Source organism: Puma concolor, chromosome D2 (assembly GCF_028749965.1).
Source record: "Puma concolor isolate L17-30 chromosome D2, mPumCon1.1.hap2, whole genome shotgun sequence".
Lineage (NCBI taxonomy): Eukaryota > Metazoa > Chordata > Mammalia > Carnivora > Felidae > Puma > Puma concolor.
Window position 1 is genome coordinate 68,430,874 of NC_141677.1, and position 25,916 is coordinate 68,456,789.

General features: G+C 38.3%; 1 protein-coding gene and 1 pseudogene across 5 annotated transcripts in view; one reads left to right on the plus strand and one right to left on the minus strand.

Annotated features, from left to right (window-relative positions):
• Positions 1-25,916, plus strand: part of ADD3 (adducin 3) — a 122,785-nt gene that overhangs the window by 5,506 nt on the left and 91,363 nt on the right. The gene's annotated exons all lie outside the window — the stretch shown is intronic.
• LOC147576155 (ATP synthase F(0) complex subunit f, mitochondrial pseudogene) lies at positions 16,949-17,205 on the minus strand (annotated as a pseudogene).

The following is a 25,916-nucleotide window of genomic DNA, read 5'->3' on the forward strand; positions in this document are numbered from 1 at the left end:
ATCGTTAGTATAGAAAATGACTCTTTCCTGGTGGTTCTATTACGCTACCTAGCAAGTGAAGACTCAGCAAATACTTGTAGCTACTAATATTTATTTCCTCTACCTCTGCACCAGTTTTATATGTTTTACTTATTCCTCATGACAACCCAGTGACTAAAGAGACATAGAAAGTTTAAGTATTTTGTCCAAGGAGTATAGTTACTAGGCACTACAGGCTGGTTCTGAACCCAGAGTGTGACTCTGGAGTGAGCCTTGCTATTATACTTGCAATGGTAGTTACAAATCATTGAAAGGTCTTCGCGGTATTCCCAAGACTACAGCTGCGCCTGTGCTTGTTTAGCTACAACTTGCTGTGTTAATACCACCAGGTTTTTAAATATGAAGAGTGGTGATTAATCTGCATTGAGTAGAATCACCTCTTGACTTTGAAAGAGGATTCTTTTGATTCATACAGTGTATGTTTAGCTAGGATGCTGGGATTTGAGCTAGAGTATGTTATCTTTTTAATTACTAAAGATATTAAAGTGTCTCTCTGTCCTCTTTTTTTTTTTTTTTAAACTTACTAGGTGTTGTTGGGCCCCACCAGGCCCAAGAGGCACTAGTTCCCCTTGGAGAGATTCTGGTTCTAATCAGTATCTAAATCAGTAGGCCTGATCTTCTGACTATCAACAACATACCAACCTAAGATGGATTTTAACTTAAATTTGTTCTAAATATCCCCTCAGATGCCTTCTAAAATTAGCTGTAAGATATAACTTGTGGCTTATACTTTGTCACATTCCTCAAGGAATTGTGTGTTGCTGCTTCACCAGTGTAGTTGAGAGGTCAGGCACATAAACCGTAACCCAAATTAGGAGCTGTTTTAAGTAATGTTTAGAAGTATTAGTGTAGGGGCACCTGCGTGGCTCAGTCAGTTGAGTTTTGGACTCTTGATTTCAGGGTTGTGAGTTCAAGTACCACATTGGGCCCCATGCTGGGCTTGGAACCTACTTTAAAAAAAAAAGAATTACTGTAGAGAACTGAAAAGTCCTTTTTTTGATAGTTTAGTGAAACATAAAGTTAGGGAAAAAAATTTTTTTTAATGTTTATTTATTTTTGAGAGACGGAGACAGAGCATGAACAGGGAAGGGGCAGAGAGAGGGAAACACAGAATCTGAAGCAGGCCCCAGGCTCTGAGCTGTCAGCACAGAGCCCGATGGGGGGCTCACACTCACAAACTGTGAGATCATGACCTGAGCCAAAGTTGGACCCTCAACCAACTGAGCCATCCAGGTGCCCCAGGAAAAATTGTTTTAAAACAAGCATATGTTGAATTAAGGAAGCTCAGGCTGTATTGAAGATACAGGTTACTGTTTCTCATCTAAATAAGCACTACATTTTTTGGCTAGAATTAATGTTCAGGGTTGTTTCCAAATCCTTTGGAAATACTAAATATGTAGAGTTTGAATAGGAAAAAAGTCTTAAATGTCTAATTAGAGCCCTATTCTTTTAAACAGACACCTTATTTAAAATTGAGGAGTTGTAGACTGTCATATCGAGGCTCAAAATGAGTGCCCTAATACTTTCTTTCATGTCTTCTGTGTTAATGGTTTATCATTTGATCTTGGGGTCCATTCCAGTCCACTTATTTTTTAAGTGTATTTAGAACAGTGAGAGTGAGCTCACGCATGCATGGGGGAGGGGCAGAGAGAGAGTGCGAGAGAATCTCCAGCAACCTCCACACTGTCAGCTCTGAGCCCTTATGCAGGGCTCAAACCCATGAACTGTGAGATCATGACCTGAACCGAAATCGAGAGTTGGACGTTTCACCAACTGAGCTACCCAGGTGCCCCTCCAGCATATTTATAGATGAGATTATTATGAGGTCTTTCAGGTTCTGCAAGTGACTAAGCTCTCTTGGCCAAAAGCCAAGACAATCTGAAATTTTTACTGTAATGGGTTGTATGTATTGAGAATCCTCCATATCATACAGGTTAGAAGTCTTTCATTGACTTGAAAGAAAACATGTCGGTTATCCCTTGTATATAATAACTAGATGAGTTTATTTTTTTCGTCTGGCTGTCACTGGCTATTGACACACATGTGTGTAACCATCCTACTTGGGGGATATTCTTCCTTTCATGTAAAGGTAAAAAAATTATTCACCTGGAATTCATGCAATACATAATCTAAGTGTCAACAGTATGCATTGGACAATTTTAACTGAAAATTAATTTTGTGTTAATTAAAATTAAGTGTTGGAGGAAAAAAAGGTTTGTGAGCTCTTTGTGACCTCTTTATGTCACGTGTATTTTAATAATCTTTTATATCTGGACAAGTTTCAAAATGCAGTTCAAAATTGCACAGTTGAAAACCTATTTGGATGTTGAGGTGGTACTGTTTAACTTACTCTGAAGCCTTAGATGATAGTACAGATAACGAGAATCAGTCTCTTGTTTCCTTAAACTAATTTTTGTTGGATACCTTTGAAAAGCTGCATTAATAATCTCAGGTTTCTAGGACATTACTTACTACACTGAAAGAGCAATTTAATGAGTATCCTAGAAACCTTAAAGAATGAATGTGGCTTTCAGTGTTATCTAGCATAACCCAAAAAGTGGTACCATGATCACCATTTTATAAAATGAATGAAACCCATCTTCGACATTAAAAAGTTTACTGTAGATTTCCTTCTTAGGAAGATAGTATAGTCTGTTTTCTAACTATGCCAAAGCTGAACTGTTGTTGTAAAAGATGTCTAGGCTTTGACATATAGTTACATCTGCTAATGAGTTTAGATGTAAATTGAGCTTTTATCTGATGTAAAACCGAACCCCGTTGCCACCATATTCTTTATACTTACTTGTTTTTAAAAGTTGGCATTAGTTAAAGCTTAATTGTAACTCCCAGGTATAAGATGAACTTTGGAACCATTTGTTTCAAATTGTCCGAAACTGTGCCTGAGGATACTGGTGTATAGGCGGTACATTAGCTAGCATTTAAGATTGCTACCTCCTCAGACAAGGCTACAATTTGAACCTGGGATGATGAAACTCCCTTTTAATGCAGTACGCACACATGGTTTCCACAGGATAAAAATTTCTTACAACTAGCCAGCCAAGGGTAAAAACACTTTTTGGAAGCTTAAGGACAAATGACATAATGTTCTTAAAACCAATGTCTCAAGAAGTGCACTGTTCATATTAATAAAACTTCTGGTGGGGGCGCCTGGGTGGCTCAGTCGGTGAAGTGTCCGACTTTGGCCCAGGTCATGATCTCACAGTTCGTGAGTTCAAGCCCTGCGCCAGGCTCTGTGCTGACAGCTTGGAGCCTGGAGCCTGCTTGCGATTCTGTGTCTCCCTCTCTCTCTCTCTGCCCCTCCCCAGCTCATGCTCACACTCTGTCTCTGTCAAAAGTAAATAAACTTAAAAAAAAAATTAAAAAAAAAACTTCTGGTGCTCACAAGGTGCATTAAGGCAAGTAGACATTAAGGCAAGTGATTCATTAAACAAGATGGAACTCTAACTCCAGTTAACATACATGAAATTGTTACTTTGTTCTTTGTGCTATTTTTCATACTCCTTTAAATTTATTCTAATATATATATATATATATATATATATTTTTTTTTTTTTTTTTTTTTTTTTTTACTCCCTTATCCCCTTACCTCTTTGGAAAAGGAAACGTATGAATTCAGGAGTCTGTTTAATTAAGCTCCTGGCTGTTGTTGGTTGCCTCCTAGGGGAGCTGGAATTCCAACAATGTAGAAAAAGCAATCAGGTTGGAGAAGTGCTGAGTTTTTCAGTATCTTGGGAGTTGGTGTGTGCCTTTAATTTGTCACCATCAGCAATGTTTCTGTGACGTTCTTCCACAATGGCTCAGCTATCTTGTACAAGGATAGCATTTCCTTCTTCCTTTTACCATACAATATTCTCATGCTGTCATCTTTTGATCTGCTGGAATGACTAAATGCCATAGCAAAAAAAAAAGGGGGGGGGATTTACTCCGTATCCTCATGGAGAAGATAATTAGGCTTACTTGGAGTGTCTGAAGAAATGTATTTTGGGATCAAGTCCTTTCCAGGGACTCTTTAAGAACACTCTATTTTTAATCCTTCAGAAAGTAGAGCCAGCAACTGTCAGCTGCATTGTCACTTCTAATCTCATTTGTCTTATTAGTACATGAAAAGATTCTATCAGGGCAGTGTTTCTTACTATCTAAGGAAGTGGTTGGGGAAGGGTGATGGTCACAGCTCAAGTGGAGTTGTGAATGACCTTAAGTGCATAGGATGAGCAGCACAGATAAGAGTGGAAAGGGGAAAAGATTGGCAATGGAGTTGGTGTACTGGTCTTGTTGTTTGTCCCACTCCCGCAACTTTTTTTTTCTCACTTTAACTTTTAAACTGTGTTGTTGTTGTTGCTGTGTTGCTGTTTTGTTTTGTTTTACCTTGCCTTCCTCTGCCTTTTATTGCTGGGACTGAGTTTTACCTCTCCTAGAGAAAGGTGGAATTTTCAAGGTGATTCGTATCTGATCCCTTAAAAGCTTGGCTTACAGCTAGAGTGCGCTAACAGGAATTTCCTTCCATTGCTCTCCCCAACTGTCAGTTTTTTAAGTTTCAAAAAAAGATCTCAAACAGAAGTGTGAGAAACCTTGTCAGGTAATAGTTGGAAACCATTATGCATTAAAGTAAGATACATATTATTAATGAATCATAAACCCATACTGTTGAAACACCTTTTTGCAAAACTAAATCTACAGTAATTTTGTATTCGGCTATTTCTTTTTAAGTTGGTATCGAAAGTTATTTTTAACCAAAACGTTGAAAGTAATATGAAAGAAATACATCTTTTATTGGTCTTAGTGAATGTTGATAATGATAAAAATCATAGTTTTCTAAAATATTATTAAATACTCTAATAAAATCCTAGAGGGACAATGATTTGGTCACTAGCCACTGAAAGTCACCTCTAGAGTAGAAAGTAATCAGAAAGGAACATTTTATACCTGAATAAGAACGGTATATCTGCTTGATGTAGTGAAGGCTCTGAGAAGCTGATTACTTGGTAATCACTTGAGTTAGTTGATTTTATATTGTGTTTGATGTTATATAATCTGAATTTCTCTGGGCTCTTTAAAAGTGTCTAGTTGGACCACCAGCTTTTGATGAATGCATTTCTGGCGGGATTGTGACTATCATTAAGTGCTTTGAAGAGAGAAACCCTGTTTTGTATCACACCTGACTGTCACAAGACATGCTTCTTGGAGCTTGTTTAATTTGGGCTCAAAGGGAAGAGTGCCATCTACTGAATGGCCAGCATCACGTTAAGCAGCCCCAAGTTTTTCTTACAGAACTCTCCAGGCTACTGAAGAAACCAGACTGAGCTTCATTGAAGAATTCGACAGGATCTTAGTACTAAGTGGAATTGCTGCTTCCCTAATTTTTTTTTTTAAATTAAAAAAAAAATTTTTTTTTTTCAACGTTTATTTATTTTTGGGACAGAGAGAGACAGAGCATGAACGGGGGAGGGGCAGAGAGAGAGGGAGACACAGAATCGGAAACAGGCTCCAGGCTCTGAGCCATCAGCCCAGAGCCCGACGCGGGGCTCGAACTCACGGACCGCGAGATCGTGACCTGGCTGAAGTCGGGACGCTTAACCGACTGCGCCACCCAGGCGCCCCAACTGCTTCCCTAATTTTAATTATACTTTCCAGCAGGAGGCCTAAACCCATGATGAAGAACTAATTCACCATTTGTTGGATTGCGTGGGAACGGAGAAAGTTCAAAAAGTTGTTGAGACTTTATATTAAAAAATAGTCTAGCAATGATGAAATCATTATTAAATCAAAAGTGGTAAAGAATTATTTTAATGAGGCATATTTCATTAGTAGTTCTGCTTATTGATGGCTTCTGCAGACAACAATGATATTGTTTAAAATTTGGGCCTAAAATCAGAGAAATCACTTGTTTATCTGGAGGTAAGGGTTCTAAGAGTATTTGAATATTTCAATTATTTTTTTCTCTTGCCCTTTTGTCTTCGTTTCTTTTTAGTTTGTCTCCATTTCTAAGGCACTATTCCTGCTTAAGTGATTTCACTGTTTCAGAGTGGATTTTGTTTTCCTGTACTCAAGGAGCCTCCTGGATTGTTCTGTCCAGTTTGTCCTAACTTCCAGAGACTGTCAGTGATAGTAGTCATGGGTAGAGCTAGAGGTCACAAAACCAGTTATAGGATTATGATACCTGGAATAGGCCTGTCAAAGCCAGACAAGAAGGAACTTTGACAATATGAATTGAAAGGAAGCTTTGAAATTAAAATATCTTTGCTGTTATATATCCTATGTAATTAATCAGTAACCATTTTTCTCAGCCCTTAAAACCTGCCAAGGATTATATTAAGCACTTTACATAAATTATCTGGAATTTAGTTAAGTAACTTGCCCAAGTTCATACCGTTGATAAGTGGCAGAGTCCAGGGCTGACTGCTTTAAACAGGATGCTATACTGCTCATTTATTTAAGTTTGTTCTTGTTGGTGACTACACAAAGACTTGAACCAAGATCAGAATAGTATTTATGCCTCTGCTGGAAAATATTGGTAGTTTTTTGTTTGTTTTTTAAAAGGGTGATGAAATGGGTAAATAGGATTGAAATTTCAGAAAGATCAGGAAGTATGTAAGATAGACCTTCAAATATTTGCTATTTGGTTTATCTAAAATATTCATTTCTTTATTCCTTTCTCTATATTATTAACTTAAAACCACAAGAAAAATTTGAAACAGTGAATTGTTTCATGTTGCTTAAAATATGCTACTTCATGGGAGGAGGGGTTGGGCTACAGAAGGGTTTTATGCTGGGATTTTGGCGGGGGGGGGGCGTTGCTGTAGGGGAGGGGAGGGATGTGTTAATTGTCTTTCTGTATTTTGCTTCTAAATATTTTTAGGTAGTAATACTGTAGTAATACCCCATGTCCACAGCACAATAAAACTCAACCATGTGCCAATCAAGATCTTGGGGGAACAATTTGTTGTGCACACCAAGTGTGCTCTGAGTACCGTACCTCTAATATATGTACTAATAGTTTTGAATGCATTATTTTCTCAATTAAGAGAAATACCTACTCTTTGAATGTGGTTTTGGCTTTTAAAACCTATTTTGACCTTAAAATATCTTGATTACTTTAACGGGTTGGGAATCATTGTTTTAGTATAACCAAAAGCTTCTAAAATTGTAGTTCAGTGATGGTTGTGCTGTGTATTCTAAACCCAGTCACTCCTTTAAGACGACCTTCCCTTTCGTATGTAAGAGAATTATGCTTTGCCTTTCAGAAAACCCCATGGGAACATCAATTCCATAACTCCTTGGATTCTGACTCTGCATTCCAGTCAAATGTAGGAAAGGTCAGCAACAACTAAGATGACAGCACAAAAGATGTTACTTGCCTGTGTGTGATAAATACTGTATGACAGGTACAGATAACAAAGGCTATAGGTCATCTGGTCAAGAAAGGAGCCCCATAAATGGAGTGGTCAGAAAAAATCTCCAGCAAAGAGGACAAGGGTGGGTCATGAAAGACAGGATAGGACTTCATTAGGTGCAGGGTATGGAAAGCATTTTTGGCAAAAAATTACTGTCCATGAAAATATTTTTTTTTTCTCTAGTATGATGGGAGATCGTTTATAATAGTGGTTCGCAATGTCTTCCCACTGCAAGGCACATAAAGGCTACAGTATACTCTTATCAGAAATAGTGCCAAGGACACACATCCCTAGGAGGTATATTAGAGTATTGCAGGGATGAGAGGGAGAGAGTGGTGGTGAAAGTTAACCTGACGTGAAACCTGGTTCTTGTGAACCTGATGTGAAAATGACTGGTTCATAGAAACCTCCTAACACTGCTATTTTGAAGTAATGCTTAGGGAAATTGGTACTTGGAAGAAGACTTCTCATCATTTCAGGGTGCCTGGGTGGCTCAGTCGGTTAAGTGTCCGACTTCGGCTCAGGTGATGATCTTATGGTTTGTGAGTTTGAGCCCCTCATCAGGCTCTATACTGTCAGCACAGAGAAGGGGCCCAGAGGCTGCTTCAGATCCTCTGTCCCCCTCTCTCTGCCTTTCCCTGCACACATGCACGCTCTTTCTCTCTCTCAAAAATAAATAAACAATAAAATTTTTTTTTTAAATTCTCATCATTTAAAAATTTTTTTTTCTTTTTTAATGTTTGTTTATTTTCAAGAGAGAGTGAGACAGAGAGCAAGCAGGGGAGGGACAGAGAGAGGGACACACAGAATCTGAGCTATCAGGAGCTATCAGCACAGAGCCCGATGTGGGGCTCAAACCCATGAACCCTGAGACCATGACCTGAGCTGAAGTCGGATGCTTAAGTGACTGAGCCACCCAGGTGCCCCAAATTCTCATTTCTAACACTGAATAAGAAAAGCCTCTTTTGGGGAAGAGATGTGCCTTTTTAAAAAAAATCCGAATTTGTCCATTATGTACTTTGCCAAATACTAGAGTGTAATTCTGTTGATGGCTCTGTTGTATCTTTTAAATCTAATCTATGGATAGAGTTGTTCATATTATGAAATATAATTTCTACTTAGTTTTTGTTAAGAAAGTCTGGTTTTGAATTTTAGAGGATTTGTTCCAAGTGTTTGAATTCTCTTAAATTTTGTAATGCTTGTCACTTATTTTTTGAAAATTACTTAGTGTAAGTATTCAGGATATTTTGAGCAAGTCACTTTATTTCTTTTTCACTTTAGTTTTCTTAATTATAAAATATGTGAGGGGTTGGGATAGATCATCTTAAGATCCATTCCAGTTTGAAGATTCTGTGAGTTTATTTCCAAGGAAGGTAAAGTCACCAATTAGTGGTTTTACTTGGAAGGTGGCCAAGAAACCTATGATGGAACTGTGTGAAAGTCCTGGGCATAGGTCTAATGGAAGGCCAAAACCATGAAAGTCCTTGGCTCTGTGTATATGTGGCAGTTGAGAAAAGGACATTATCATTCCAGGTCCCCCAAAGTTTATTTTAGTTCCACAGAAACTAAAGGCCTTTGGCAATGGACAACGGATAGAACCTTGTCAAAAACAATGAAGTGAACAAGGATAGCATTTTTTTCCTAAAGCAAACTGCCGAAACATAATGGCATATTTTTCTAAAAATGGTGTTTTTCTATTCCCATTCCATCTTTACTATGTTTGGTATGTTGGTTCCTTATAAATATTTCCGACTTCTGTTCTTAGTTCTTCTTTTCTGAGCAGTTTTATGTTTCCTTTTATTCATTTATTCATCTAGCACATATTTATTGAGCACTTAATACATGCCAGGCCTTGCTCTAAGTTCTTGGGAATTCAGTAAGTAGAACAGAAGAACTCTCCTGTCCTAATGGAGTTTATATTCCTGAAGGTAAATAGAAACAAGTAACTTGTGTGCTGTGTTGGTTTAAATGTTATGGAGAGATACAGAACTGGGAATGAAAATAAAGGGATTGTTTGGGTGTATGGCAAATTTAAATAATGGCTAGGTGAAGCACTCATTGAGAAGGTGACATGTGAGCAAAGACTTGAAAAAGGTAAGGAGCATGTTTGTGATATAAAGGGGACGATTGTGTCAGGCAGAGGGAAAATGCCCTGAGGCCCAAGAGCATCTAGCATAGATGAAACCGAATGAGGGATGGGTTTGAGAAGCTGTTGGATGACTTCGAAGAGGTGGGACATGATCTGACACAGATTTTCCAAGGATTATTTTGGCTGTGTTTTGTTTGACACCAGACCATAGTGGTGCAATAATCTTGGTGAGAAATGATGTACCTGGTAAAGGTGGTGAGATGTGATTGGATTTTGGATATTTCTGGCTGATATAGCCAACGGGATTTGCCCACTGGGATGTGGGGTATATGTGAGTCAAACTTGAGACCAAGGTTTGGTGCCTAGGCAAAAGTTTGCAGGAGGAACAAATTTGGGAGGCAAAGGGAATAGGAGTCCAGTTTGAGACATAAGTTTGAAATGTCTATTCAACATCCACTTAGAGATACTGAGTAGGAAGTTGCTATGAGTGAAAATATAGTTATTGGCTTATTATATAAACTTGATGGTTGTCATTATTTTCCTCTTTCACTTTTAAATATTTCCATATTTAATCTCTTTGATGACTAGAATAAACTTTGTTGCAGTAAGGGTTTGATGTCTTGCTTTACATCTTTATGTTTTAAAGGGATTTAATATGTTGTGTAAAACCTTGAATTTATTTTAACTTCTAAAGACACTTGGTCCCAAAGGAAATCTTTTTCTCTAGGGATAGAACAGTTTGTGCTTTTTAAAAATTTATTTATTTCTTTTGAGATAGAGAGTGTGACTGGGGGAGGGGCAGAATGAGGAAGAGAGAGAGAATCCCAAGCAGGCTCCTCATTGTCAGCACAGAGCCAGATGTGGGGCTTGAACTCATGAACCATGAGATGACCTGAGTTGAAATCAAGAATGCTGACTACGGGTGCTTAACCAACTGAGCCATCCTGGTGCCCCTAGAACAATTGGTTTCAATCAGAATGTGAAACTGTTGTTACTATCCTTTGAAATGTGTGTGTGAATGTAAAATAGAACAGTTTGGCTATTCCTCAAAAAGTTAATACATTTTAATGGTTAAAAATAGTAACATATAGTTACCATTATGACACAGCAGTCCTACTCCTAGGTATATACTCAAGGGAAGTGAAAACATGTGTTCACACAAAAAACCTGTAGACTATTGTTCATAGCAGCAGCATTTGTAATAACCTAAAAGTGGAAACAGCTAAATGTCTATCAGCTGATTAATGGATAAATGTATATCCATGCAATGGAATTTTATTCAGTCATAGAAAGGAATGAAGTACTGATATATCCTACAACTTGGATGAACCCTGAAAGCATTATGCGAAATGAAAGCAGCCAGACATGAAAGGCTAAACATATCGTCTGGTTCCGTTCATGTGAAATGCACAGAGTAGGCATATCCAGCAAGCAGATTAGTGGTTGCCAGGGGCTGGGGGTGGGGGAAATAGGGAGTGACCTGCTTAATGGGTACTGGGTTTCCCTGTGGGATGATGAAAAAGTTCTAGAAGTAGACAGAGTTGATGGTTGCACGGCATTGTGAATGTACTAAAAGCCACAGAATTGTACAGTTAAAAGACTGAATTTTATGGTATGTGAATTACATCTCAATTTTTTAAAAAGATACAAGGAAAAAAAAGTGTGTGCACATGTGTACACAAAAACAACTAAAACAACGTATGTGGACCTTATTTCTAAAATGGAACTGCTTTCCCAGTCCAAAGATGATGAAGCGTGACTACCACACTAAACCTGGTTTAGCTTGCTTCGCCTAGAGAGTCAGAGTTAAGGTATTTAGATCTTTCAGGTAGACATCAGGAGGGAGTCTGAGATCCTATCCTTGGCAAGTCATAGATGAGTCTAATTTTTTTTTTTTCTTAAATAACCAATTTCATGGAGATGGCCTACATATGCAAAAGAAAGCTCTAAGGTTATCATTTCTGTGAGTTTCAGAAAATAGAAACCAGTATATAAATAAGTTTATTAGGTCTTAATTAAGATGGCTTCTTTCTCTGTACCTATAATTTAAAAATATCGAGAACTCAAGTCCCAATAATTTTCTTTTAGCCAAACCAAGATGATATTTACTTACTTTTTTTCTTTTTTTTTTTTTTTTTTGTTTTAGTGTTTATTTATTTATTGAGAGCACAAGTTGGGGAGAGGCATAGAGAGAGAAAGAGACAGAGAGGGAGACTGAGAATCTTGAAGCGAGCTCCAGGCTCTGAGCTGTCAGCCCAGAGCCCGATGTGGGGCTCAAACTCAGATACTGTGGGATCATAACCTGAGCTGAAGTCAGGTGCTTAACTGACTAAGCCACCAGGTGCCCCGATGATATTTACCTTCTTTTTTTTTTTTTTTTTAATTTTTTTTTTCAACGTTTTATTTATTTTTGGGACAGAGAGAGACAGAGCGTGAACGGGGGAGGGGCAGAGAGAGAGGGAGACACAGAATCTGAAACAGGCTCCAGGCTCTGAGCCATCAGCCCAGAGCCCGACGCGGGGCTCGAACTCACGGACCGCGAGATCGTGACCTGGCTGAAGTCGGACGCCCAACCGACTGCGCCACCCAGGCGCCCCAATATTTACCTTCTTAAAAACATTATTACCATCAAAGAATTGCCTGCTAAGGAAATACATGAAAGGATTATCTTTAACTTTCATATACCACTTACTACCCTAATGTTATTTTTTTTATTAAGATACAATTCACATACCATAAAATTTGCCCCCTAATTTTATTATGAAATATATATATATACACATTCTAATGTAGGAATTCTAATAAAGGAATACATAAATATATATACATATATATTTATAATATATGTATATATACTAATATATATATACATATGTATATATATTTATGTATTCCTTTATTAGAATACATATATACATATATATTTATAATATATGTATATATACTAATATATATATACATATGTATATATATATTTATGTATTCCTTTATTAGAATGAAAGCTTCTAGACAAAAGAGGTCCCTATTACTTGAATGGTTTGAGATGTTTTCAGCATTTTTTTTTTTTTAACGTTTATTTATTTTGAGAGAGAAAAAAAGCACATGAGTGGAGGAGGGACAGAGAGAGAGGGAGAGAGAAAATCCCAAGCAGGCTGCACTGTCAGCACAGAGCCCGATGCGGGGCTCAAACTCACAAACCATGAGATCGTGACCTGAGCTGAAGTCAAGAGCCAGATGCTTAACTGGTTGGAGCTACCCAGGCACCCCAGTTTTCAGCATTTTAAGGGCAACACATGAACTGGACAAGAAGTGTGGTGGGGAAGATGGGCACCTATGTAACTAACTCCAACACTAGCCTGAGAGCTGTGTTAAGGCAGCAATGTAAAGGAAGTCCAGGTGGGCAAAGGGAAGGGAAATGTTTATCCCACTGAAACAATTCATGAAGGAGGTTGACATTTTTTTTTTTTTTTTTAATATTCATCTTTGAGAGACAGAGCATGAGTGGGGAAGGGGCAGAGAGAGGAGACACAGAATCTGAAGCAGGTTCCAGGCTCTCTGAGCTGTCAGCACAGAGCCCAATGTGGGGCTCGAACTCACTGACTGTGAGATCATGACCTGAGCTGAAGTCGGATGCTTAACCGACTAAGCCACCCAGGTACCCCGAAGGAGGTTGACATTTGAGTTGAATTTTATAGGATCTTCCAAATGTTGGAGGAGGGTGAATTACAGAAGTTGATGGAAAGCATGTAGGTCTGTAGGATAAATGTGATGGGCGAGGAAACAGGAGAGGTAAGGTTGAGAGCATTAGATCATGAAGGCCTTGGGTACTATTTTAAGAAATTTAGATTTTATTCCAGGGCACTTATTTTAGCTGATGAGAGGCATAATCAGATGTGTCCGAGATTGGTGTGTGAAGAATGTTGTCATGGAGAAAGTGTTGGCAGAGAGACAAGTTAGGCATTTTGAGATGAGCAAATGAAGTAAGGCAGTGGCTTTGAGATTAGAAAGGGAGGAATGGGACATTTTGGAGGCAAAAAATCTGTACAACTTGCTAAATAATGTAGAGGTGGAAGGAACATTCCATCACCACGGGTAGAAATTTAAATGTTGCATTTTACTCCATTTCCAATTCTGATTTATGACAGAGGGAGATGGACTTGTACTACTAGAAATGAGGAAGATTTGTAAATGTATCTTTTTCTTACCATACATAAAAGACTTTAGAAACGTGACTACTTTTTAAAAAAAAATTTTTTTAACGTTTAGTTATTATTGAGAGACAGACAGAGCCTGAGCAGGGGAGGGACAGGGAGAGGGGGAGACACAGAATCCAAAGCAGGCTCCAGACTCTGAGCTGTCAGCACAGAGCCCTACGCGGGGCTCGAACTCCCGAACCCTGAGATCATGACCTGAGCCGAAGTCTGATGCTTAACCAGCTGAGCCACCCAGGCGCCCCAAAACCTGACTACTTTTTAATTTTCCTTAATTTTTACTGCTTGTCAGTTATTACCCAATTGTTCAGTCTTTGGATTTGTTTTCATTTGTGCCTTTGGAAATGGTTAAGTAATCCTCATTTTGATTTAATACTCTTTTTCTTTCCAAATGAAACTTCCTCCCTATGCTGTGCTTTGTATTTTAAACTTTTGTATAGTGGAATAATAAAAAAAGAATTGAAGGTATTGGGCATTTTAATATCGAGTATTGCATGCTGTCATTACAGGAAGTCATTATGCCATCTTGAGGTTTCCCCCTTGCTACCATTTAGTGGTTTGTCTTAGAACTTCAGAAGTAAACATGTGGTGGGGCACCTGGGTGGCTCAGTTGGTTAAGTGTCCAACTCCTATTGGCTTGGGTCATGATCTCACAATTGGTGAGTTCAAGCCTCACATTGGGCTCTACACTGTCAGCATGGAGCCTGCTTTGGATTCTCTCTCTCTCCACCCCCCCCTCAAAATAAATAAAACTTAAAAAAGCTTTCAAAAGTAAACATATATATGGTAAGTTCTTATAGGAAACAATTAGAAAATGTCAAAAGAAGCACATTCAAAATAAATTTTTTTTGGTGTAAATTTAGTAGAGAATCCAATCCAGTGAGAGTTTTTACATATTTCTATAATGAAACAAGTAATATAAGATATGTCTCCTCCTAATGTTTCCTGCTTATTAAAAGGCATGGCCAGGGGCGCCTGGGTGGCGCAGTCGGTTAAGCGTCCGACTTCAGCCAGGTCACGATCTCGCGGTCCGTGAGTTCGAGCCCCGCGTCAGGCTCTGGGCTGATGGCTCGGAGCCTGGAGCCTGTTTCCGATTCTGTGTCTCCCTCTCTCTCTGCCCCTCCCCCGTTCATGCTCTGTCTCTCTCTGTCCCCAAAAATAAATAAACGTTGAAAAAAAAAAAAAATTAAAAGGCATGGCTGGTAATTTTTGTTGGTTTATAGCTCCCTCTAATAAGACATGTAACAAAGAGGGTGATCTACTAGGATGTAGTTATTTTATAAATAGATGGAGGAAAATACCAGATTTAACAGAACTGACTTCTAACATATTACAGGATAAAACTTGCTTTTGTGCTTTAAAATTTTAAGTATTGGGGCGCCTGGGTGGCTCAGTCATTTAAGCATCCGACTTCAGCTCAGGTCACGATCTCGCGGTCCGTGAGTTCGAGCCCCGCATGGGGCTCTGGGCTGATGGCTCAGAGCCTGGAGCCTGCTTCCGATTCTGTGTCTCCCTCTCTCTCTGCCCTTCCCCCATTCATGCTCTGTCTCTCTCTGCCTCAAAAATAAATAAACGTTAAACAAAAAAATTTTTTTAAAAAAAATTTTAAGTATTAAAATAGCTTATTCAAAAGCAATTCTTAAAATTAAAAATACTTCATATAAATTTCTCTGAAAATTTGGGGCACCTGGGTGGCTCAGTTGGTTAAGGATCCGACTTTGGCTCAGGTTGTGATCTCATTGTTCATGAGTGTGAGCCCCACATCGGGCTCTGCACAGACAATGCAGAGCCTGCTTGGGATTCTCATTCTCTCTCTCTCTCTCTCTCTCCCTCCCTCTCTCTCCCTCCCCCCCTCTCCCCCTCCCCCACTTGCGCATGCTCTGTCTCTCTGTCTCAAAATAAACTTTTAAAAAATACTGTGAAAAGTTTGACAATCAAAAGCATAAAAAGCACTCACTGATTATTTAAAAGCAAGAATTTGTTAACTTCATTTCTAAGGTAAACTTAACTGCGAGTCATATTTTTATAAAATCATTTTCATTTTTAAATATTTGAAATTAACTTTGGAGTAAGAAACTTCAGCACATGGAACAAAATCCAAAAGTCACAAGAGTATACAATGAGAAGAAAGTTGTCACCCCACCCCAAACCATTCAGGTCTCTTTCTTTCTTGTATATTCTTCCAGAGATATTTTTCATTGTTTATTTTTAAATTCCTGAATCAAGACTTTGCCTGCCTACAACTGGATTAATTGCTGTGTAAGAAATAGAGCCTTCGGCTTAGAACAACCTGGAGAAAAGCTAGTGCTGTTCTCCTGGGTATAGTTTCCAGATCCATTCTCTTTTTTTATTTTATTTTATTTTATTTTTAACGTTTATTCATTTTTGAGACAGAGAGCATGAACGGGGGAGGGTCAGAGAGAGGAGACACAGAATCTGAAACAGGCTCCAGGCTCTGAGCTGTCAGCACAGAGCCGGACGCAGGGCTCGAACTCACAGACCGCGAGATCATGACCTGAGCTGAAGTCGGCCACTTAACTGACTGAGCCACCCAGGTGCCCCTCCATTCTCTTTTTTAAGAGTGCCCTTTCCTAGCTTTCTCTCCACTTACAGCAGAGGTATGGAAAGTGGGAGTTGGAAATTGTAATCATCTGTCACTCCTGTTTCACCTAAGCAATTACCAATAACTTTATGAAATGATACATGCTAACAGCACATTCTGTTTGAGAAGTGCTCCCATAGAAAAACATCCTTACTAGGGAGGGCAAAGAAGGGGTCAGGAATGGTCAGCCCTTACCATCTTTGCACATCTACCCCATGATGCCAGCTGTAACTGTATCTCTTCTAAAACTTTTAATTTTTACTAGTTGGCATTATTTTGTTGACTGCCTTTGGCCATCCATTAAGTCATAAGATTTTCTCCCAAGCCTTGCGATTGCCTGACTCTAAACTTACAGTTACTAGACTTGGTTTCTTTTTTTGTTTTGAATGCTGTTTAATAGAATGTCATTCCTATGCAGATACTATAACTTATAGTCTTATATTGGGGGGGTGGGGCAGTTCTTTTTAAAATTTCCAATATATTTAAATTTGTACCAGCCATCTTTTATTGGATATTCTCAATTGGGCTGTGAAAGGATTCAGCAATGATGGAATTCCTCCAGGTGTGCCAGGCCACCCTCCACACTGGGCCCTCTTCAGTGGTACTCACTTAGCCACTCTTGTTAGAGTTCCTTGTAAGAAAGGCAACAGTTGAACAGCACATAAGCTGCCAGCACCATAGAAAGCCCAGCAATTCTTTCTTCACATTGACTTACTTGTAATATTGGTAGTGAGCTCTTTGAAACCCTCCGGCAGTGCCTTTAGGGATGAAATTCTGCATCAGTATCCAGCTTGCCAGCTTTCCTATTTTAACATCCACGAGTTTCTTCTTCACTAGTACAGCTGATGCCATCTGGAGTCCTGGGTGTCTGGTGTCTTCCAGTATTTTTTAATGTGGTAAATACAACATAAAATTTACCATCTTAGCCACTTTTAAATGTGTAGTTTAACGGTAATCTTATATAACTGTCACCACTATCTCTAGAACGCTTCATCTTGTAACTTTGAAACTCTGTACCCATTAAACAATAATTCTCCATCCCTCCTCCATATTCTTAGATCAAAAAAATTGTTTGGGGGCACCTGGATGTCTCGGTTAGTTGGTTAAGCATCCAAGTCTTGCTTTCGGCTCAGGTCATGATTCACTGTAACATCCAGCCCTGTGTCAGGCTCTGCTTGGGATTCTATCTCTCCTTCTCTCTCTGCCCCCACACATGCACACTCTCTTGCTCTCAAAATAAATAAACATTTAAAATAAGCTATTTCAAGATCAATGTTTCAGGTGATACAAAATCTATTATTTTTATACCCAGTCGAAATTGTAATTTGAAACTCTATACAGATCTGTATTATGCAGCAAAGGTCATGATTGGCATTCAAGCCCCTGGAGTTGAGACAAGGGGCACATAACCTGTAGCCTTTGATTCATATTTTTAAAATGAAGAACCATAGCCTCATTATACCCCTCAGCTGTGCAAATTCTTTTTTTTATTTATTTTTAAATTTCATTTATTTATTTTGAGAGAGAGCAGCAGAGGGACAGGGAGAGAGAGGGAGATAGAAAATCCCAAGCAGGCTCTGCACTGACAGCAGGGCCAAACTCATGAACCATGAGATCATGACCTGAGTCCAAATCAAGAGTCAGACGCTCAACTGACTGAGCCACCCAGGTACCCCTGGGTGCAAGTTCTATGTTAGTGGGTTGGAGATAGTGTTTGATAATTATGGAATAGATGGAAATCTGCAGAGTGGTACTAGCTGACTTCTGCCTTCATGACCCAATAAAGAGAAAGTTTCCCCACTAATAGAAGTAGGAGTTCCCCAGGTTTGCAAGTCTCTTTGGATGCTAAAATTCTGCCTTTGTGTGAATCATTTAGACTTTCTATCATTTTAATGATTGGAAGTGGGAATTCTCTGTAAACTTTAAAGTTGGGGGGAGGAATTTGGGGTAAAGAGGGGGATGAAATCTAGACTCAAAATTGTGGAAACCCCTACCTTATTTTATGGGTGAAGGACCTGGTCTGGTTGAATGGAGTGACATGTTCAAGATAATGTTACTCGTGGCTGATCTAGACTTACAACTGTGTTTCTGACTCTCGGTCCAGTGTCTTTTCTACTTTATGACTTTACTAGCAATCTTAACCCATTCATGCAATTCTGGGGTAAGGGAGTTACCAGAATTTCACTTGATTTTCCCTAGAGCAGGGTTTGGACAGGATAAGAGACCTCACAGTCTCTTAGTGATTTGAAGCTGCTTTTTAAGAAATACTTGCTGCCTGTCTTTGTTTTTTAAATCTTTCATTGAATTAGGAAAATTTTTTTGGAGTTAAAAACTCTGGAATGTGTCATGCACTTTCTTGTTATTTTGAAAAAAAAACTATGCTGATCTTCTGTATATTGTTCCAGTTTTAGTTTGCTCACCCCTGAAGCCAGTCATGTGCATGGTAAATGGTTCTGACATGTTTAGGAACATTATATTGGAAATTCAAACTAGATGTATTCAGCGGCCTTGACATTTTTTTTTTTCTTTTGGAAAAGAACACATTTAAATGAGAAACCGTTCCATACTACAAAGAAAAGGGAAAGTTTTAGGTCATTTGTTTAAGTAAAATAGATTAGAGGATTTATGCCCCCAATTTTCCATTATTTTCAACTAAGTGGGCCATTACATGAGGCACAGAGTTTTGTTTGAGGCACATTATGCTCAGAGACTAACATGGTCTTTGCCAATAGTTTAACACAGGTTCCCTGCAGGAATTATAATTTATAATATTTTACAACCAATAACATACAGGACAGTGTCTCTTGATTAGCCAGTAAAGAAATAACATACTCCAAACCAATGATCGATCAATTACACTATTTCAGACCAAGGAGACACAAAAGATAGTCCAAATTTAGTTGAGGTGTACCTTTCTGTGTCCATTACATCATAGCCATTCTTCCATATGTTCTTATCCATAAGTCCCCAGCGGCACCCTCAATGGTTGAACTTATGGAGTGCTTATCAACAGCAACAGATATTGATGACAACATCCTGATGCAGATTCTTCAGTATAAACAAATTCACCCTTAGATCAAAACAGCTTCACTTAAGTCCTAAACAAAAGTGGATTTGAAATCCTAACCAATACATAACACAGTGAAGGAAGAAATCTGTCCTATTGGAAATGTTAGTGTTTTAGTCTAATTTTGTGATTAAACTCATTTATCAAAGTTTTTACTCTGTAAGAATGCATTTATCTATGTTACATCATACCAAGGACTTTGAATGGAATTTATCAGATTTGTTTTGATTTTCTTTTCCATGTTTTGCTCTGACATTTGGTTTCATGACAACAGTTTTAGAAGGTAATTTCCAAGATAGATTGGTCTATTCAAAATAAGGCCTTCAATAATACATCCTTCTGAGGAACTAAAAAGATTCATTATTATGGTTGGGGGTCTAAATAAAATATAATTGCTTTTGATTTTACCGTGGGTATAAAAGCTGTCCTTCAATCTATTTTTAAATCAATTTTAATAGGAATAGGTACAAAGTCAAGGAAGTTACTGGAGAATCTGGAATTCATTGTTTTAATAAGTTGATTTAAACTGCTTAGGTACTAGCTGTGTTTCATGGTGACAAAATTTGTGGGTTTTTGTTTGTTTTAAGATTCCACTTCCAAGTAGAATCATGATGGTTATTGAATTTCTCAGTCTGACTTATTTCACTTAGCATAATATCCCTTGGGTCCATCCATGTTGTCGCAAATAGTCAATGGTGCCAATATTTGTATTTAAAATCAGTTTTTATAAAAACCATGCAATATTTAAGTTAATGATAAATTTTTAAAAGCTTTCTATAGGTACTTCTCCTTGAGATTTTGGTCTGTAGAGAATAAAACATTGATTAATAGAAACTTCAATTACCTGAAATTCCTTGGGTCCTCTAATGAGAGAAGACCAAATGATTAAGAATACAAAAGGGTTGGGGTGCCTGGGTGGCTCAGTTGGCTAAATGTTCCACTTTTGCTCAGGTCATGATCTCACAGTTTGTGAGTTCAAGCCCCACATCAGGCTCTGTGCTGACAGCTCAGCCTGGAGCCTGCTTCAGATTGTGTGCCTTCCTCTCTCTCTGCCCCTCTCCCTCCCCCACTCACTCTCTGTCTCTCTCCAACTCTCTCAAAAAATAAACATCAAAAAAAATTTTTAAAGAATACAAATGTGTTATCTTTTGATAGCACACTATCTTGTAAGAGTTTTAATTGTAAGGGTTTGGGGTTTCTGTTCAGGGATGGAGTTTGTACAGGTGGGTGCCTTATGTACTACCTACCTGCATAGTCTGATTTGAAGTCTCATAGGAAGGCCCTAGAATACTGCTGTCCTCTCCCCCAAATACATATGTAATTTCAAATTTTCAGGTATCTATGTTATTTAAAAAAATGAATATATATGAAAATTTAAAAATTTATTTTTTTATTAAAATAGATTTTTATTAGGCCCAGTATATTTAAAGTATTATTTTTCAACATGTAATCCATATAAAAAGTTAATGAAATATTTTGCCCTTTTTTATACACCAGGTCTTTGAAATCTTTCTTAAAGTAAATTTATTTTGAGAGAGAAAGTGTGAGCAGGGGAGGAGAAGAGAGAGAGAGAGAGAGAGAGAGAGACTGAGAAAGAGAGAATCCCACGCAGGCTCCACACTGCCAGGACAGAGCCTGATATGGGCCTTGAACCCACAAACTAAGAGTATGACCTGAGCCAGAATCAAGAGTAGGATGCTTAACCGACCAAGCCACCCAAGTGCCCCAAAAGCCTTTGAAATCTTATATGTATTTTACACTATAGCACATTTCAATTCACATTAGCCACATTGCAAATACTCAGTAATTACATGTAATTGTGGCTACCAAATTGGACGGCACAGCACTAGAACATCTTTCTCTCTTGTCCCACGTTACTGTTGAGGATTTTTCCAGTAGAAGTTTATTTGGGGCAACTGAAGCTGTTGCTGTGTATACTCTTCTATAATTTAATGGAAAGTGGAACACTTCTGAGATATAAAATAAACCATTCTTGGTCCTTAGTGTTAGCCATTTTTCCCCTTCATAATGTGATAACCAAAAACTAGTACTGCTAAAGAAATGCAGATGTTATTGAATGAGAACTTTAGAGGGCAGGTGCAGTTGATTGAGCTTGAGTGAGGCAAGCTGGAACAGAAAGAGAGGAGTTGGCGTTGGGTAGTATAAGTAAAGACAAATCTGACTTAAAATCCTGCTGGCCTTGAGCAAGATACTTCTCTGAACCTTTTTACTTTATTCGTATATGGACTTGGGATAAAAATACCCATCTCTTGGGTTGCTTTGAGGATCAAATAAGATGACATGTAAAATAGGTCGTATGTATTCTGGTACATAGGCGCTCAGTAACTTTGTTTTGAATAAATGATTGTTGCTTACTGACATCCACCCCTCCCAAATCTCTATTTGTGAGAAAAGGAAGAGGAAGGAGGTGTGCCTAAAATGAATGTTGTAATAGGTTAAAACGTAGCCAGTTTACCAAATGGACCAAGATTCATTCAGTGTTTGTCCAGAAAAAACTAGTTTCTAAGCTGTTGTGGTTAATTGAGATTTTAATTCAAGACCATTACCTGAAAGTTTCAGGAAGTAATGTTGTGAAATAGTTCATCCTCTACATTTAAATACTAAGATGAATTTTGCCATTTATTTTGTTTCCATCTATTTACCCTACTAATCAGTAAACATAGCATCTATAAATGTTTCTAAGTTTCAGTCATTTAAGAGAAAAACCTCAATTATTAAAGATACTTCTTTTTATCTTTTCCTAGATATGATACAAATGCTGTCACACGGGTTATTGAAATTTTGGAATTTAAATGTGTTTTGCATCTGCTTTGGCAAGCTAGTCTACAGAGTCCTAGGTTAGAGAGGATTGTAAACTTTTTAGTAATTGGAACTAAGGAAAACTTTTCTAAATGGAAGAAAACTGCCATTTGGTGACTAAGATTTATATTACATTGTTCCTATTCAGGCACTAACATCAATTCGTATTTTTAGATAGAATGGGGACTTTTTATGACATTAGCTGTATGCTGTGTTCTGAGTGTTCAAGAGGAGGCAGCTTTTAAATCGTATATTTCTCATTTGCTCTGCATTTTGAGAAATTTACTTTATTTGAAGATCTGAAACATCACTGAAATGTGGGAAAGCATGGAGAGTTCTGAATAGATGATTCGATTAGATGTGAACTCTTCAAAGCTTTATACTCAGCCAGTGTGTAGGCCACATCTGTGGTGATGTTCTTGGAAATTGGTCACATTTGAATATCCAGTTCTTTGCCAACAGCATCTGGTTGCACTTTACATACTTTGAAAGTACTTTTTGAATTGCAGAAAGCAAACCATATGACACAGACTTTTCTTACCTGATTGAAAGTTGTTTACAGTTATAGTTGAACTTTAAACAAACTGAAGGCATAATTATCCAAATGCATGAATTATCCTGATACTTCAACAAGAAAGGATTCTTATAGTTAATCAGCATTTAAAAATTGTTCAGACTTTTACATTATTCTAGTGACCCCTTACAGAGGTCTTATTTACTAAAAGTTCTTTCAGGTTTCAGGAATTTTAAAGATGCTGACCTGATTAGAATACACTCCACTAATGGGCAATCAAGAAATGGTGTTGATTGATGTGCTTGGCATTCCTCTACCAATGTCTTATAGCTCCCACCAGCTGTTACTAGTTATAGACCTCGTATATGTTTGTCATAGCTGACTGTGAGCTTTTGATATCCAGGTATCTTATTATAGTAATCTAGGGTTTGACAACCTAGAGAGGATTTGTGAAATGATTTTAAGTGGCCTGGATTTAAGCTAACTTGTGAACTAAACAAAACATGTCTTTGGTTTCCTTAAGATTCCCTTCATGGCACCACCCCCCCCCCCCTTTTAGTTTTCCTTCTTCTTGACTTCCCAGGTGGCTAACTTGTGTCACATAATCCCTCTTGAAATGACCCCTGATTACTTCACTGTTTTCCCAGAGATGTTTACATCTCAAAAGTGAGATCTTCTAACAAGACTTTTAGGGTCTTTAGTAGGATAGTAGACCAACAAGTATTAGAGCAGATTCTTTGGACTGGGCCCAGACTTGATGTAAGGATTGTAGAGCCCCACTGTTAGTATGGTACCCACTAGCTGCATGTAGATGTTGACCGCTTGAAATTTAGCTCGATTTAATTGAGGTGTTAAGTGTACAATACATACTTAATTTCTCAGACTTAATACGAGGAAAAAAATGTAGGGGTGGCTGGGTGGCTCAGACACTTAAGCACCCGAATCTTAATTTCAGCTCAGGTCATGATCTCAGGGTTCATGGGATACAGCCCGCATCGGGCCCAGTACCGAGGGCATGGAGCCTGCTTGGAAATATCTCTCCCTCGTTCTCTGCCCCTCCCCCTGCATGCGTGCATGTTTGTGGGCTCTCACTCTCTCAAAATAAATAAGTAAACTTAAAAAAAAAAAAAAAAAAAACAAGGGAAAGAATGTAAAATAAGTCAATTTTTAAGGTTTATGTTGAAATGATGTTTTGATATATTGTGTTGAATGAAATATATTAAAATTTCACCTATTTACTGTTCAATATGGCTACTGTAAAATTTAAAAACAGCTATGGCTTACATTATATTTATACTGGAAAATACTGTTACAAAGATAAGAGAATTTATGGTGTATACTTGAGAGCTTGTAGAGGGTCAGGGAAGTGCTTCCTCAGAATGCCTTAGCTACAGCCATTCTGTCAGACTTGGCTGAGCCACTTTGTATTACAGTGCTGTTTTGAGAGCTATCGCCTACAAGAAGCCACTAATTCTCCTTTAACTCCCAATTTATAAGGTCTGTTCTTTTAAATGTTTATGTATTCTGAGAGAGAGCGTAAGCAAGAATGAGGGGCAGGGAGGGAGAGGGAGAGAGAGAGTGCTAGAATCCCAAGCAGGCTCCACGCTGTCAGTGCAGAGCCTGATGTGCGCTGAATCCCATGAACTCTGTGATCATGACCTGAGCTGAAATCAACAATCAGATGCTTAACAGACTGAGCCACCCAGGTGCCCCGAGATCTTTTTTTTTTTTTTTGAAGTTACTCTGCCTTCTACCCCTCGTGGTTGCTAACTCCTGACCAGCTGCTTCTTGAAGACAGGTGATTTAAAAATAATTTTTTTATAGCTACTGTTAATTGGGTACCTGCCATATACCAGATACTGTGCCAGGTACTTCACATAAAATCCTGAATCCTCACATCAGTTCTGCAAGATTGATAGTGTAAACTAAAGAAAGAGATTCAGATACATTGTGACTTTGCCCTGGGTCAGCTAGTAAGTGGCAGAATCAAGATTTCAACCTGTTCTGTCTGCTTCTAGATCCATTGTTATCTCTGCTATATTATGCTCTCATGTGTTTTCCATTAACTGTGTCCTTTAGCATGAAGCAGAGTGCTGTATATAAAGGAGTCTCTTGCCAAATGGTATTAGCTGATCCTTTTTCTCTTGGTGAACAATTTCAGTGCCCCCGTTCTGGCCAGGCCACCCTTTTTTTCCTGCTAATACCTAGTGAGTGGCCCAAACATTAATGAAGAGACTTAAGCTTATTGACGGCCTGTTGACCAGGATACATAATCTAAAAGCCTCATGTGAAAGAACATCTCCCACCTTGAAAATCAGTCAGCAAAGAATGTTTGAGATGCCTTCAAGAAGCGATACTGAAGAGTCTCCTCTAAATGCCAGGAATATCAAATCTTAGATTTAAATGACTGGCCATATAAGGAAAGGGCTTTTTATAGCCGGAGAAGGTTGAAGTAAAATAATGGGATAGAATAAGCGTATTGAGCTGGATAAGTCTTGAATAATCCTAGGTCATCTCTTAATGGCTATGTCCTTGACATTGTTGCATTAGGAATGAGAGCATGGGGAAATAGTCCACGTGTTGGCATGTTAGTGTGTAAATCAGAGTAGATGTAATCACAGTTCACTAGTGCTCTGGAGGGCTGGATGCTGCCTTTACTCACTGCTGCTTTCATTCAGGCTCAAGCAAGTGGTGGTGACTTTGGGAAGATACGGAGAGTGAAGGAACAACAAAAAGGTTCAAGGAGTAAAACTAGACTGGAGGTGCCCTGCAGGGAAGTTTGGACAAGTTCAGATTCAAAGCCTTTTTATACATATATATGCATATTATATATTTATAATATTAAAAGCTATGTAAGCTGTAAAATACTAGTATTTCAGGAAAGAAACTGAAATACTAGGAGGAAAATAAAATTTCTAACTACATAACATGGATTAAATTTTCCCAGCTCTACCATTACCATAACTGGATAACCTTAGGAAATTATAGGATGTGAGGTAGTCATTGTTCTACCTCTCTGGCTCTCCTTCATGATGTATTTACGATCATGATGAATTTGAAAACCTTTACTGTTTGCTCATATGCTCTATACATGTTGTTACTGTTTTCTGCTGTTATATATGTCATCTGAAGCATTGCTCACCTGTAACTTCGAGAGGAAAA